This window comes from Elephas maximus, chromosome 3, assembly GCF_024166365.1.
Source record: "Elephas maximus indicus isolate mEleMax1 chromosome 3, mEleMax1 primary haplotype, whole genome shotgun sequence".
Taxonomy (NCBI): domain Eukaryota; kingdom Metazoa; phylum Chordata; class Mammalia; order Proboscidea; family Elephantidae; genus Elephas; species Elephas maximus.
This window is the reverse complement of record NC_064821.1, coordinates 76,738,412-76,755,162: the sequence shown is the minus strand read 5'-3', so window position 1 is coordinate 76,755,162 and position 16,751 is coordinate 76,738,412. Positions and strand designations below refer to the sequence as shown.

The window sequence follows — 16,751 nt, the reverse complement described above, 5'->3', positions numbered from 1 at the left end:
AGGAGGAGGGCTGGCGTTCAGTCTTGGACTCCTAGAAGAGGGAGAGGACTACTGAGCACATACCCTGCACTGTGCACAAAAACTAGCCGTATTCGCATTATGGGCAGTGTTGGCTCTGTGCTTACAGATGAAGAAACTGAGGCATAGCAAGATCAAGTAACTTAGCCCACACAGATAGTAAATGATGGGATTAGAACTCAGGCCCAGCAGAGCCTGTGGTTCTCAAACTTAAGCATGGATCAGAATTGCCCAGAGGGCTTGGTAAAACCCAAGTTGCGGGCCCCACCCCAGAGTTTCTGATTCAGTGAATGGTGAGAGTGTGCATTTCTGACAAGCTCCAGGAGATGCTGAAGCTGCTGGTCCAGGGGCCACACTTGGAGAGCTGCTGATCTGGTGGCGCATACTCAGTGCAGCAGGGATCGAAGGCAGCGTGTCGCCCATCCTGAAGGAAAGGAAGGAAGTTCAGAGAAGGGAGAGCTCCAATCTGCCACAAACCGTAATCCAAGCTAGGGGCACAGGTTTTCTCAGTTGGGAGGTGTGGGAGTGGGGTGGGGCAGTGGAGCTGCCCAAATTCCACCACAAAAGGCAGGCTGGGTGGACTGGCCAGTTGAAAAACAGTGGGCCCTGCAGGCTGCAGGGGGGCAGATGGGAGGGAGGGGATATAAGGACCTGGTGAGGTTGGTCTGTTGGGAGTAGCTTTAAAGGATTCAGGAAGTAGCTACAGGATTTGAGAACTTCTTTATTAGTCTTGTAGGGAGGGTCCCTGTCTCCTCTGGGCCTCATTTCTCTGTCTTGTTTATCTCAGCCACAGCTCATCGAAGGATGTATTTTTTTATCTCAGTTTCAGAGATAAAGAAGATCATTTTCTCCTATTCCTCCTATCTCATTTTCTTCTCCTATTCCTCCTATCAGAAACCCTGGTGGCGTAGTGGTTAAGTGCTATGGCTGCTAACCAAGGGGCCAGCAGTTCGAATCTGCCAGGCACTCCTTGGAAACTCTATGGGGCAGTTCTACTCTGTCTTATAGGGTTGCTATCAGTCAGAATCGACTCGATGGCACTGGGTTTGGTTTTTTTTTGGTTATTCCTCCTATTGATAAAATGACCAAAAAAAACAGGAACCAATGCTGCTTTCTATGCTTGGGGTCTTGCGCTGAGAAGACTGCCACATCCGTAGTCCTCCCCGACTCCAGAGAGTGCCAGAAATCCCTAGAGCTGCTTAGGGAGAGCTAGGTTACAGCCAGATCAACCCCTGCCACCCTAAAGCCACTCTTCCTATTCATGCTCTCAAGTACTTCATTCCAGGAGCCCGGGAACCCTGCCTTAACCAAACGTAGCTAAACACTCCGTCTTCACTGAAGGCCTCCATGGTCTTTCATTTTCTAGGGTGGCCAGAAGGAGGGCCAGTAGAAGGGATCCTCAGATTTCTGGAACCCCACTTAGTACTGTGCATAGAGGAACGTTAGTCACCAAGAGGCAACACTCCCAGAAACCTGTTAAAGCGGGAGGCTGCAGCCTTGGCCTTCCGGCTTGAAGGTGAGAGATGCTGATCCCTGTTCTTCCAGCTTCCCTTTGCCATTCATGGAGAGCAGCTCTCTGAAGATAAGTATGGAAGGAAGGTAAGTGCAGTCAGGAGCCATCAGCTCAGGAAAAGAGGATTTGAGGAGCATGGATCAGCCCATCAGCTCTTTCATGGAATTGTGTTGACTGGTTTAAGAGCCCCACATAATCTCGGTCAGACCTGGGCCACTGTTGGCAACTCCTTCCACCTACCTACCCCCCAGGGAGTGGTTGGTGCTGGTGGTGGCTACCTAATACCCAAGCTTTCACAGGTGGGGCTGTGGCCCAGATGGGTATGGACCTCTCAGTGCCCAGGTGCTACCCAAACAGGTAGAACTCCCCTTCTTTCTGGGAGGACTTTCGGATTTTCAGGTTTGACATTGACAAGGGCATTGATTAGGCTCTTTTGGTTACAAAGAACAACAACTCAGGTCACCACTCATGGGAATGAGGACAGGCCTTGGCCAACGTTCTACCCAGTTCTCAATGCAGGTGTGAAACAATCTCTGCCCGGCCAGCCCCTGCCATGCCCTACGCCACCTTCTTGCTGTACTTTGGATTTCCTGCCCACACTGCTTGCTCCAACTTAGCAGCATATGCTGGTGCCCTGACATCAGCGGGCCGTGCTCCAGCTGGATGTTAGAATCACCTGGGGTACTTTTAAAAAGTACTGATGCCTGGAACCTACGCCTCAAAGTTTAACTTTTAAATATGTAACTGATCTGTATTAATTCTTCAGATAATTTGTGCAGCCATACCATGCCTTAGAGATGGGAGAAAGCAGGCCTCAGCAGCTCAGCTTCGAAAGACTTGCAAAACAACTAGGTCTCAGTAGGCAAACAAGGAGAGCACTCAGGCAGGCACCCCCTATCACCTGATCACCTCAGGGAGGGGTCCTTGGCATTGGGTGTGACAGATTAGCTTTCACCAAATCGGATTCACGTTCCCAGGACACACAGCTAGTCTGTTTCCCAGCATTCTGCACAATATGGGCAGAAGGGGCATGTGGCCATCTTCAGCCCTGCTCCATTAAAAACCTCCCTCGGTGACCCTCACTCCCATCCTCCATCTGCAAGCCGCATGTAGAGGATTGTTTGTGGGGACTCAGGCCCCAGGCCTGGCATGGTGGAGTCCCAAGGTGGAAGGAGCCTGTCCCCTGAACTACCACTTAGGAGAGAGCTGCCCTATCAAGAACGATTGTTGGATTGTTCTGAGAGGAATAAATTTATTGTGCTAACCACTGCATTTTAAAAAAACTAAGATCACAGGCCCAGGTCCATTTCTGTGACAGGCCTCCATGGGCCGGAATGAGCTACCAGAGTTGATGCTGATGCCTCTGAAATGCCACATGGGCTACAGGAGGGGCAGCTGTAAAAGAAGAGCGCCATCACCTTGGCCAAATAGTTCACGTGCTTCTCATTCTTTCCGAAGCGCAGGCAATAATAACTTGGACCCTCCCCTACGATAAGGAATCTGGAACCTGTACTCTGCGGTTTGGGGCTTTGAGGACGTGGAGAGGAACAGTCAGCAGCAATCTGAGACACCCCTACATATGTGTGGGGTGTCACCCGACTGCTGACACACAGTAACTCAGTTGTCCCCATGTCCTGTAGCCCAGCAAACCAAGCTGCACACACTGTCAAGTGCCTATTTCTATAATCTTGCTTAAAGGAAGAGTTAGGACAAGTCCAGTGCAAAAAATGCTTCATTCAAACTTCGTGCTATAAATGGCTGCATTTTGGAATTTTTGAACGAGGAATGTACTACACGGAGGAAAGTCAGAAACTTTGTTATCTATGGGTGATCACCACACCCTGATTCTTCAGAGGAGCCAAATGTCCTTAAGAATAACACTGTCAGTAAACAACTTGGGTCAGACTTGACTTCCTGTCTGAATCACAATGCCCCAAATGGAGAATTCGAATTATCATGGGAACACTTGGAATCATACGGTTTTTCTTGGCATTTATTAGTTGGCTAAATAAAAACATTAAATCAGATAAAGGACCATCCTTCTGGAGCAGTTTAAGCCTTTTTCTAGGGAATGCTCTCCAGTCTTCAAGAAACAACACTCTTACCTGTTAACAGAGTGCACAGAGGAAAACAAGCGTTCAGTGGGAGGCAGATGACCTGAAAATAGTCAATACCCAAGAGACTTCCCATTCTGATTCTGTTATGTGGGGACAGGACACCTAAGAGTCGCAAATCTGTGTGCCTCTGACTAGGTGGGCTCCTGTCATACCACCCATCAGTGACTGATGCCAACAATGGAGAGCAGCAGAGAAACCATAAACCTCTTTGTCTTCAGGAGAGAGAACACTGCACACCACTTCATCCCTATCATCTCGAAAACCCCATACTATCTCTCTCAAAAGCAAAGCACTTTAAAAAATGGTGTACTTTTGGAACTGGCATCCCTGGGTCGTACAAACAGTTAACGCACTTGGCTGCTAACCAAAAAGTTGACAGTTTGGGTCCACCTAGAGGCTCCTCGAGAGAAAGACCTGGCGCTCTACTTCCAAGAAACAAACCATCAAAAACTCTATGGAGCACAGTTCCACTCTGACACATGTGGGCTTGCTATGTTGTTGTTAGGTACCATCGAGTTGGTCCTGACTCATAGCAACCCTATGTACCACAGAACGAAACACTGCCCAGTCCTGCATCATCCTCACAATCATTGTTATGCTTAAGCCCATTGTTGCAGCCACTGTCAATCCATCCCGTCGAGAGTCTTCCTTTTTCCCACTGATGCTGTACTTTACCAAGCATGTCCTTCTCCAGGAACTGATCCCTCCTGACAACATAGCCAGAGTATGTAAGACGCAGCCTCCCCATCTTTGCTTCTAAGAAGCATGCTAGTTGTACTTCTTCCAAGACAGATTTGTTTATTCTTTTGGCAGGCCATGGTATATTCAATATTCTTTGCCCACACCACAATTCAAAGGTGTCAGTTAGTCTTTGGTCTTCCTTATTCATTGTCCAGCTTTTGCATGCATATAATGAAAATACCATGGTCAGGGGCATCTCAGTCTTCAAGGTGACATCTTTGATTTTCAACACTTTAAAGGGGTCCTTGGCAGAAGATTTGCCCAGTGCAATGTGTCTTGATTTTTTGACTGCTGCTTTCATGGACAATGATTGTGGATCCAAGTAAAATGAAATCCTTGACAACTTCTATCTTTTCTCTATCATGATGTTGATTATTGGTCCAGTTGTGAGGATTTCTGTTTTCTTTCTGTTGAGGTGTAATCCATACTGAAGGCTGTGGTCTTTGATCTTCATCAGCAAGTGCTTCAAGTCCTCTTCACTTTCAGCACACAAGGTTGTGTCATCTGCATAACACAGGTTGTTAATGAGTCCTCCTCCAATCCTTATGCCCCTTTCTTCTTTATATAGTCTAGCTTCTCGGATTATTTGCTCTGCATACAGATTGAATAGGTATGGTGAAAGGATACAACCCTAACACACACCTTTCCTGACTTTAAACCATACAGTATCCCCTATTTCTGTCTGAACAAGTGCCTCTTGATCTATGTACAGGTTCATCATAAACACAATGAAGTATTCTAGAACTCCCGTTGTTTGCAATGTTATCCATAATCTGTTATGATCCACACAGTTGAATGCCTTTGCATAGTCCATAAAACACAGGTAAACATCCTCCTGGAATTCTCTGCTTTCAGCCAGGATCCATCTGACATCAACAACCATATCCCTGGTTCCACATTCTCTTCTGAATCCAGCCTGAATTTCTGGCAGTTCCCTTTCGATATATTGCTGCAGCCACTTTTGAATGATCTTCACCAAAGTTTTACTTGTGTGTGATATTAATGATATTGTTTGATAATTTCCGCGTTCGGTTAGATCACCTTTCTTGTGAATAGGCATAAATATGGATCTCTTCCTGTCAGTTGGTCAGGTCTTCCAAATTTCTTGCCATAGATGAGTAAGCACTTCCAGCACTACATCCATTTGTTGAAACATCTCAATTGATATTCCATCAATTCCTGGAGCCTTGTTTTTCGCCAGTGCCTTCAGTGCAGTTTGGACTTCTTCCTTCAGTACCATTGGTTCCTGATCATATGCTGCCTCTTGAAATGGTTGAACATTGACTAATTCTTTTTGGTATAATGACACTGTGTATTCCTTCCATCTTCTTTTCATGCTTCCTGTGGCATTTAATATTTTCCCCATGGAATCCTTCACTATTGCAACTAGAGGCTAGAATTTTTTCTTCAGTTCTTTCAGCTTGAGAAATGCTGAATGTGTTCTTCCCTTTTGGATTTCTATCTCCAGCTCCTTGCACATGTCATCATAATACTTTGTCTTCTTGAGCCACTCTTTGAAATCTTCTGATCAGTTCTTTTACTTCATCATTTCTTCCTTTTGCTTTAGGTGTTCAAGAGCAAGTTTCAGAGTCTCCTCTGACATTCATCTTGGTCTTTCCTCTCTTTCCTGTCTTTTCAGTGACCTCTTGCTTTCTTCATGTATGATGTCTCTGATGTCATTCCACAACTCATCTTGTCTTCAGTCATTAGTGTTCAACATGTCAAATTTATTCTTGAGATGGTCTCTAAAATCAGGTGGGATATACTCAAGGTTGTATTTTGGCTCTTATGGACTTAGTCTGATTTTCTTCAGTTTCAACTTGAACTTGCATATGAGTAATTGATGGTCTGTTCCACAGTCGGCCCCTGGCCTTGTTCTGACTGATCATATTGAATTTTTCCATCATCTTTTTCTACAGATGTGGTCGATTTGATTCCTGTGTTTTCCATCTGGTGAGGTCCATGTGTATAGTTACCATCGATATTGGTGAAGTGAAAAATGGTATTTGCAATGAAGAAGTCATTGGTCTTACCAAATTCTGTCATGCGACATCTGGCATTATTTCTGTCACCAAGGCCATTATTTTCCAGCTACCAATCCTTCTTGTTTCCAGGTTTTGCATTCCAATCACCAATAATTATCAATGCATCCTAATTGCATGTTTGATCAATTTCAGACTGCAAAAGCTGATAAACATCTTAAATTTCTTCATCTTTGGCCTTAGTTGTTGGTGAGTAAATTTAAGTAACAGTCACATTAGGTGGTCTTCCTTGTAGGTGTATGGATATTATTCTGTTACTGACAGTATTGTACTTCAGGATAGATGTTGAAATATTCTTTTTGACAATGAATGCAACACTATTCTTCTTCCAGTGGAAGAGGAATGGTAGACCATATGATTGTTCAATTCGAAATGGCCAATACTGGTCCATTTCTACTCACTAATGCCCAGGATATACATGTTTATGCATTCCACTTTGTTTTTGATGATTTCCAATTTTCCTAGATTCGTACTTGGTCCATTCCAGGTTCCAATTATTAATGGGTGTTTGCAGCTGTTTCTTCTCATTTTGAGTTGTGCCACATCAGCAGATGAAGGTCCTGAAAACTTGACTCCATCCATGTCATTAAGGTTGACTCTACCTGGAGCAGCAGCTCTTCCCCAGTTGTCTTGAGTGCCTTCCAACCCGAGGGGCTCATCTTCCAGCACTGTATCAGGCATTGTTCTGCTGCTATTCATTTGGTTTTCACTGGCTAATTCTTTTCAGAAGTAGACTGCCAAGTCCTTCATCGTAGTCTTAGTCTGGAAGCTCAGGTGAAACCTGTCCTCCATGGTTGACCCTGCTGTCGGAGTCAACTTGATGGCAACTGGTACATGACACCTTTTGGAAATACTAAATACTTTTATTTGGAAAAGCAATATAAACTTTTTTTTATAAGTACTAATATCACCTTATTTATTGTCATTTCTCTAGTTGGCACCTGTTTTAGTCATCTAGTGCTACTATATAACAGAGATACCACAAATGGATGGCTTAAAGAGAAATTTATTTCCTCATAGTAAAGTAGGCTAAAAGTCCAAATTCAGGGCGTCAGCTCCAGGGTTAGGCTTTCTCTGTCAGCCTTCTCATCAAACTTCCCCCAGACTAGGACCTTCTCCATGCAGGGACCCCGGGTCCAAAGGATGTGCTCCGCTCCCGCCACTACTTTCTTGGTGGTATGAGGTCCCCCACTTGATGCCTGCTTTCATCTCTTGTAAGATAAAAGGTGGTGCAGGCCACACCTCAGGGAAACTCCCTGTATATTGGATCAGGGATGTGACCTTAGTAAGGGTATGAGAATCTCACACTAATCCTCTTTAACATAAAATTACAGTCACAAAATGGAGGACAACCACACCATACTGGGAATCATGGCCCAGCCAAATTGATACACACATTTTTGGGGGAACATAATTCAATCCATGACAGGGTCTGATGGTGAATCTTTGAAGAGCTGCCAGTGGAGTGGTCAACAGTGGTAGTGAGGTACCTGGAGGTGGTTCTTAAAACCTCCCTTTTCTTCAGCTCACTGGAGGGACACAGGATAGAGTCTGGCTTTGGCCTTTCAATGGTAAATACAACCAAACAGAAGAGCTGATGCTGAGGGAGCGAGGTCACAGGCCAAAATAACTGGATGCCTCCAAGGATTACAAACTAAGCATATACTAAGAATTGAAAATAAAGGGAAAAAAAAAAAAACGCAGGAAAATAGCAATATGAAGCAGAAAGAAGAGCCAAGTGGAAATATTAAATATGAAAAATGTAATGAATGAGCTGGCAGGACAAATTCAAACAGCTAAATATCAATCAGGGAGTATCCTTTAAGGGCCTTTACTAAAAGGAAGTAGGAAAGGTTCAAGAGATGGAAGAAACACACAAAACAGAGCAGTCCAGGGGGAAGGAAATAAAGTGGAAGAGGACATATTTGAAGAAATAATGAGAATGCATTCCCCAGAATTCAAGAAAGATGAAAGAGTTCACAAAATAATGCAAAGAAAAAAGCACAACCGGATATATTGCAGTGAAGGGTGTTTAAAAACATCTAGCTCAGGTCCCAGAAAGATAAACTACAAAGGAAAAGAATAAAACAGACATCAGGCTTCTCAACAGTATCCTTAGATGAAAGAAGACAAAGGAAAGTTTTCATTAGGTTCAAAAACCTTGAGCCTAAAATTTATATCAAGACAAACTCTCATTTAAACATGACAGTATAATAAAAAAATATTTTCAGGAATACAAGGCTTCACAAGGTTTTCACAAAAGATTCATTTTGAGAATATTCTTGGAGGAAGTAGTCAAATAAATGAATTTAGACATGGGAAGAGATACAGGAAGTAAGAGTGAGCAAATACTATGGCCCAGTTTGTAGTCTAAAACAGCTAGAGCCAAAGAAAAATGAAGAAACAAAATTTGAAGTATATTAACAATCCAGGACCAAAGTTCTAAAAGCTATCAGCATGGTAAGTGGTGGGCACCACCTAAAGGGACATAAGAGTGTAACAAAGTTTTGTCTTAATAGGAAGCTTTAGATGATAAGTTTAAGAAACCAATAGCGGTAAACAAACATGGTAAGTATTAAAAGTAACATCAATAAAAATAAAAGTATATTATTTTTAAACAGGCAAGCATTCTGTACAACCAGAATGCTCCTTAGAAGCAAGGATGGTGAGACTGCATCCTACATACTTTGGACATAATGTCAGGAGGGATCAGTCCCTGGAGAAGGACATCATGCTTGGTAAAGTATAGGGTCAGTGGAAAAGAGGAAAACCCTCAATGAGATGGACTGACATAGTGGCTGCCACAGTGGGCTCAAGCATAACAACGATTTTGAGCATGGTGCTGGACCGGGCCGTGTTTCATTCTGTGGTACAAAGGGTCCCTATGGGTCAGAACTGACTTGATGGCACTGAACATCATCATCAAAAAACAGGCAATGAAAAGCAAGGGGGAAAAAAGTACAGTAAGTAGAAATTATGAAGTAACAGCAGAAATAAGTACTAATAGCAATAACTAAGATGAATGTAAACATCTTAACAGCAGACTCTCACCCCTGCCTTCCCTCTTCATGTCCCCTCCCTGCATGGCAACACTGGTGTTAGAGGAAGCAGGGCCCATGGAAGTGCAGTGGTGAGGGGTGCCATGATGAGGTGGGCCCAGTATCAGAGCAAGCAGGACAGTGGTGACCGAAAAGGATGGGAGACTGATTCTGTTGTGCAAATAAGTTAACTGATTCAGAAAATGAGTACATGTATTGCTCTTAGGTGCTGCTGAGTTGGTTCCAACTCATAGTGACCCTATGTACCACAGAACATAACACTGCCCAGTCCTGCATCATCCTCACAATCTTTGCTATACTTGAGCTCATTGTTGCAGCCATTGTGTCTGTCAAGCCATCTCATTGAGGGTCTTCCTCTTTTTCACTGACCCTCTACTTTACCAAGTATGATGTCCTTCTCCAGGGACTGATCCCTCCTGATCACATGCCCAAAGTACGTGAGGCAAAGCTTACTTCTAAGGAGCATTCTGGCTGTACTTATTCCAAGACAGATTTGTTCGTTCTTCTGATAGTCAATGGCATATCCAATATTCCTTGCCAACACCATAATTCAAAGGCATCAATTCTTTGGTCTTTCTTATTCATTGTCCAGCTTTCACATGCATATGAGATGATCGAAAATTCCATGGCTTGGGTCAGGTGCACCTTAGTCTTCAAGGTGACATCTTTGCCTTTCAACACTTTAAAGAGATATTTCGCAGATTTGCCCAGCCAATGGGTCTTTTGATTTGACTGTTGCTTCCATGGCTGTTGATTGTGGATCCAAGTAAAATGAAATCCTTGACAACTTCAACCTTTTTCTCCATTTATCATGAAGTTGCTTATTGGTCCAGTTGTGAGATTTCTATTTTATGTTGAGGTGTAATCCATACTGAAGGCTGTGGTCTTTGATCTTCATCATAAGTGCTTTAAGTCCTCTTCACTTGTGTCACCGGCATAACACACGTAGTTAATGAGCTTTCCTCCAATCCTTATGCCCTGTTCTTCATATAGACCTGCTTCTCGGACTATTTGTTCAGCATACAGATTGAATAGGTATGATGAAAGGATACAACCCTGACACACACCTTCCTTGACTTTAAACCACCCAGTATCCCCTTGTTCTGTCCAAACAACTGCCTCTTGATCTATCTACAGGTTCCTCATAAGCACAATTAAGTGTTCTGGAACTCCCATTCTTCGCAATGTTATCCATAGTTTGTTATGATCCACAAGTCAAATGCCTTAGCATAGTCAATAAAACACAAGTAAACATCCTTTTGGTATTCTCTGCTTTCAGCCAGGATTCATCTGACATCAGTAATGATATCCCTGGTTCCCACGTCCTCTTCTGAAACCGGCCTGAATTTCTGGCAGTTCCCCATCTATATACTGGTGTAGCGACTTCTGAACGATCTTCAGCAAAATTTTACAAGCATGTGATATTAACAATACTGTTCGATGATTTCCATGTTCAATTGGATCACCTTTCTTGGGAATAGGCATAAATATGGATCTCTTCTAGTCAGTTGCCCAGGTAGCTGTCTTCCAAATTTCTTGGTGTAGACGAGTGAGCACTTCCAGCCCTGCATCCATTTGTTGAAACATCTCAATTGATATTCTGTCGATTCCTGCAGCCTTGTTTTTGCTAATGCCTTCAGTGCAGTTTGGACTTCTTCCTTCAGTACCATCGGTTCCTGACCCTATGCTACCTCTTGAAATGGCTTAATGTGGACCAAGTCTATTTGGTATGATGACTCTGTGTATTCCTTCCATCTGGTTTTGATGCTTCTTGTGTCATTTAGTATTTTTCCTATGGAATCATTCACTATTGCAACTTGAGGCTTGAGTTTTTTCTTCAGTTCTTTCAGCTTGAGAAATGTTGAGTGTGTTCTTCCCTTTTGGTTTTCTATCTCCAGCTCTTTGCATGTCATTGTAATACTTTGTCTTCTCAAGCTGCCCTTTGAAATCTTCTCTTCATTTCTTTTACTTCATCATTTCTTACTTTTGCTTTAGGTATTTGACGTTCAAGAGCAAGTTTCAGAGTCTCTTCTGACATCCATTTTGGTCTTTTCTTTCTGTCTTGTCTATTTAATGACCTCTTGCTTTCTTCATGTATGATGTCCTTGTTGTTATTCCACAACTTGTCTGGTCTTTGGTCATCAGTGTTCAACACGTTTTATCTATTCTTGAGGTGCTCTCTAAATCCAAGTGGGATATACTCCAGGTTGTAGTTTAGCTCTTGGTGACTTGTTCTGATTTTCTTCAGTTTGAACTTGAACTTGCATATAAGTAACTGATGATCTATTCCACTGTCGGCCCCTTGTCTTATTCTGTACTGATGATATTGAGCTTTCCCATTGTCTCTTTCCATGATTTGATCCCTGTGTATTCCATCTGGTGAGGGTCACGTGTATGGTCGCCATTTATGTTGTTGAAAAAAGGTATTTGCAATGAAGAAGTCATTGGTCTTGCCAAATTCTATCATGCAATCTCCAGCATCGTTTCTATCACCAAGGCCATATTTTCCAACTACCGATCCTTCTTCGTTTACAACTTATGCATTCCAATCACCAGTAATTATGAATGCATACCAATTGCATGTCCTATCAATTTTAGCCTGCAGAAGTTGGTAAAAATCTTCAATTTCTTCATCTGTGGCTTCAGTGGTTGGTTAGTACATTTGAGTAATAATCACATTAACTGGTCTTTGCAGACGTATGGATATTACCCTATCACTGACAGCATTGTACTTCAGAATAGATCTTGAAATGTTCTTTTTGATGATGAATGCAACGCCATTCCCTTTCAAACTGTCATTCCTAGCGTAGTACACCATATGACTATCCAGTTCAAAACGGCCAATACCATTCCATTTCAGCTCATTAATGACTAGGATATCGGTGTTTATGCGTTCCATTTCATTTTGGATCATTTCCAATTTTCTTAGATCCATACTTTGTACGTTCCACGTTCTGATTATTAATGGCTGTTTGCAGCCGTTTCTTATTTTGAGTCGTGCCACATCAGCTAATGAAGGTCCTGAAAGCTTGACTTCATCCACGTCATTAAGGTCAACTCTACTTTGAGCTGGCAGCTCTTCCTCAGTCATCTTTTGAGTGTCTTCCAAGCTGGGGGGCTCATCTTCCGACACTGTATCAGACAATGTTCTGGTATTACTCATACAGTTTTCACTGGCTAATTTTTTTCAGAAGTAGACTGCTGGGTCCTTCTTCCTAGTCTTAGGCTGGAAGTTCTGCTGAAACCTGTCCACCATGGGTGACCGTGTTGGTATCTGAATATCCGTGGCATTGCTTCCAGCATCACAGCAACATGCAAGCTGCCACAATATGACAAACTTAGACACATTTAAACCTATGAACTCGTAGGTTAAAAAAAAGTACATATATAACATATATACATACAATGTATAGATGTACACGGTCATATGTGTGTGTGTATTTACAGCTCTGTCCACTGAGAGGGACTAGAAATAATTTTACCTTAGTAGCAATGTGCACACCAAGTGCTAAAAGGCACCAAGGCTCCATGGAGCTACAGTGACTCCAAGGCTGGGGCAGGGAAAATACGTAAGTGTTCAAAAAATGACAGCGACATGTCAAAAGGCATAGGAACCTGCTAGAAGAGGCTTCCATTGGTCAAATCTAGGACAACTGAACTATCAGAAGATACAATGAAAACATATATATATACAAACACATAATGAGAATATAAGATTACAACCCAATGCATAAAATAGAATTCCCTGAGTCCATGCTGATATAAACAAATTTAAATAAATTAAAAGGCTCTCAGTAAAAACAATGGGAAAAACATAGCAGGCAAATATTAATCAAGAGAAGGCTGGGGAATCAATATGTATATAATTTGATAGATGAGAATTCAATGCAAAAAAGAGAAAAGGTAGAAGGTTATATACAGGTAAGAGGAACAATGAACCTAGGAAATGTTAGTATCTTTGTACACCTCACACACAGCCTGAAAACTCACAAACTGCAGGCAGGGAAGAGAGGATGGACAACCCTTGGATCAAAAAAGAAAACACCAAGAATAGACAGATGATAAGTGTATCATTATGTCTGAATCTGGGAACACATCTCGTGTAATACTTGGAAGGAAAACCTATAGATTTGGAATCATTTTTCAATTTCAAGAAATCATTTTCAGTAAATCATTTGATTCAGTAATTTAAAAGAATGAGCAACAGGAAAATCCCCAAGAGAAAAAAGATAACGGTAAAGTCAGAAATAAATTAAGAACAAAAATAGTAAGACTGAGAAAACCAAATGCTGGTTCTTTGAAAAGATGACAGTAAGATAGATGGCAATGATCAGGAAAAGAGATGTAAATAAGCAAAATAAAATATGGAATGAAAAAAGGAAATAATTATCAACTATATACTAATAAATTTCAAAATGCAGATGAAATCAAGAAACTTGCAGAGAAATATAAAATATCGAAATTGGCAAAACGTCAACAGCGTAAGTAGAACAATGTGGACCAAATAAATTACAATGGCAAAGAGTTTCCCTCAAAAGGATAAAAAGAAAAAAACCCAGAATTAAAACTTTTAGTTTGACACGTTCAAAAACAGATTTTATGTAAGTTGTTTTGCAAAATGGAAAAGGAGTAAAACCTGCTCTGTACTTTTTGAGACTGGTGAAACAGTGATTCCAAAACCAGGTAAGGAGAGTTCTAGGGGGGACAAAAAAAATGAAATATTAGCTAGCCAAATCTAATAGTATATATTTTTAAAGATTATCAAAAGGATGCAAAAAAAGTTCAACATTAGAAAACCTAATAATGTGCTTCATAACATTAATAAAGGCAGAAAAATAACATGACTATCAAATAAAAAATAGATGCAAAAAAATCATTTGATCAGCTCCTCACTTGTAATTAACTCATAGGAAACTAGGAATAAAAAGGAACATCCTTGATAGGTTTTATATGTATATAATCCATTATTATACATAAAAAAATACATCATGATCTATCACGGTTTAATCACAGGAATGCAAGGATGGTTCAACATCAGAAAAATCCATCAATGTAGTTCTCTAAATGAATAAAGATAAAAGTGGTATGATTAAAGAAAATGGTATTTGATCATAAGGGGGTCCTCTTAGTAAAGTGTCAAATTTCATTAACTTGATAATGGTTATGATTGCTCTCCAGAATGGCTACACCAGTCTACATTCATTCTTGCAAAATGTAAGGTTTTTTTATATCCCTATATCTCCACCAACACTTAGTATCGTCTTAAACGTGTAGTGATAGCTTCTTTAAAAAAATCTTGACTGTCATGAGATTGAGGATCTTTTTACATACTTATTACCCTTTTGGGCTTCCCTTCTATGAACTACTTTTCATTATCCTTTGTTCAGTTTTATGATTCCACAGTTTTTTGTATATTCAAATACCGTGAAAACTGCGAGAGCCGGAACTCAACTGGACTTTGTTTTTCCAGGTCTCACAAGTTGCTGCCTTTGACAGGGTGTAGTCTTACCACTCTTCTCTATTACTGGAAGGTATTTGCGTTTTCCTTCTCTGACAGATTTCCACCATACACAGGTTCTGGTTTTTGTAGGTTTTACTGTTTAAATCCTTTGTTGATTTTAAACATTTCAAGTATCTTCTCTGAGTCTGTCATTTGTTTATCTTTTATTGAACAGAAATCCTTTACCTTATGTAATAAAGTTCATCTTTTTTTCCCCTATATGGTTTGTGCTTTGGATATTTAAAAAGCTCTTCCCCTCCCCTAGACACAATAATCTCTTACATTTTCTACTAATTTCGCAATTTTGCCTTTCACATGTAGACCTTTCATCTACCTATAGTCCGACTCTGGACATGATGCTAGATAGGGATCCTGTTTCCTTTTTCTCCATGTAATAAGCCAGTTTGCCAACATCATGTACTAAAATAAACTTAAGGGTCTTGCACATTACTTAACTGCTAAATATTTTATAATTTTTCTTGCTATTGTGAGTAGGTTCTTTTCCTTTTATGTTATCTAGTTATTGTTCTTGTAGAAAAATGCTAGCAATTTTTATAAACTTATTTTGTGTCTAGCATCCTTGATTGAACTTATTTAATACCGTGTTGATTCTCTTGGTTTTTGTATATAGGTGTTCCTAAATATCTGAAGGTAAGTTTTAACTAAGTGACAATTGCTTCAGTAAGACGGAAGGCTCTTTCTTCCTTACATGAAGGTCTGGGCTGGTAGGCAGTCCAGCAGATAGGTGGCTCTGCCCCGTAAGGTTACTGTGCTTTCATCTCCTGGTTTGTTGCTCTTTCTCACACAAACAAAACTGATTTGTCATGACCACATTCACATTATAGCTCAGAAGAAAAGGAAAACTTATAAAGTGGGTAAGCATTTTCCTTTTAAAGATGTGGCTTGTAGTTGTAAACTCACTTCTGTTTCCATCTCAGTTGATCAAAATTTAGTCACATGTTCACATCTAGTTACAAGAGAGCCTGGAAAATAGAATTTCTTATTAAAGCAGCCACACACCTAGCTAGACCTTGGGGTTTCTGATCCCTAAAGGAAGTAGTAGGGAGAGTGAATATTGTACAATTGTCTTGTTTCCAATCTCAAAGTGATGGCATATAACCATTACCAAGCAAGTTCTGTAAATTGCTAAGAGCGTTTTTCTCAAAAAAAAAAAAAAAACTTTACCAAATGTTTTCTTTATCTATACCATGTATTTCTTTTTCAATGTTGTGAAGTACAATGAGGGAATCTGTGATGTTGATCACTACTGATAAGCATGTAAGCACATATGTATAAAGAACATGATTTATTACCATGTAGTATTTTTAGACATTCTAAATATTTGATTCAAATATGCAGAATTGATCATGTAGGGTATTATGCAGAATCTGAAGCACTGAATTTAGTGGAAATTCAGATTATAGTAGGGGAATTAACATTTATTTAAAATTTTACTACATGCCAGGTAGTCTGCATATAAGAAAAATAACTGACATTTGAAAGCCTACCATATGCCAGGCACAACAACTTATAAGGGAGTTACTATGCCTACTTTATAGATACGAAAACTGAGGTTAAGTAATTTACCTAAAGTTTCACAACTAGTAAATAGAAAAAGGCTCCAAAGCCGATGGTTTTCCCAATATGTAACAATGCCTCTCAATTATTATTTTTCCAACAGTGATAATAAACTGTGATGATGATGCCCAAGTACTAGTATAGAGGAATTGGCATTATTATTGCTTGTTTGATTTTCAATTC

General features: G+C 40.8%; 1 protein-coding gene across 2 annotated transcripts in view; it reads left to right on the top strand.

Annotated features, from left to right (window-relative positions):
- KIAA0319L (KIAA0319 like) overlaps positions 1-16,751 on the top strand; it is a 150,796-nt gene that overhangs the window by 117,926 nt on the left and 16,119 nt on the right. The window lies entirely within an intron of this gene.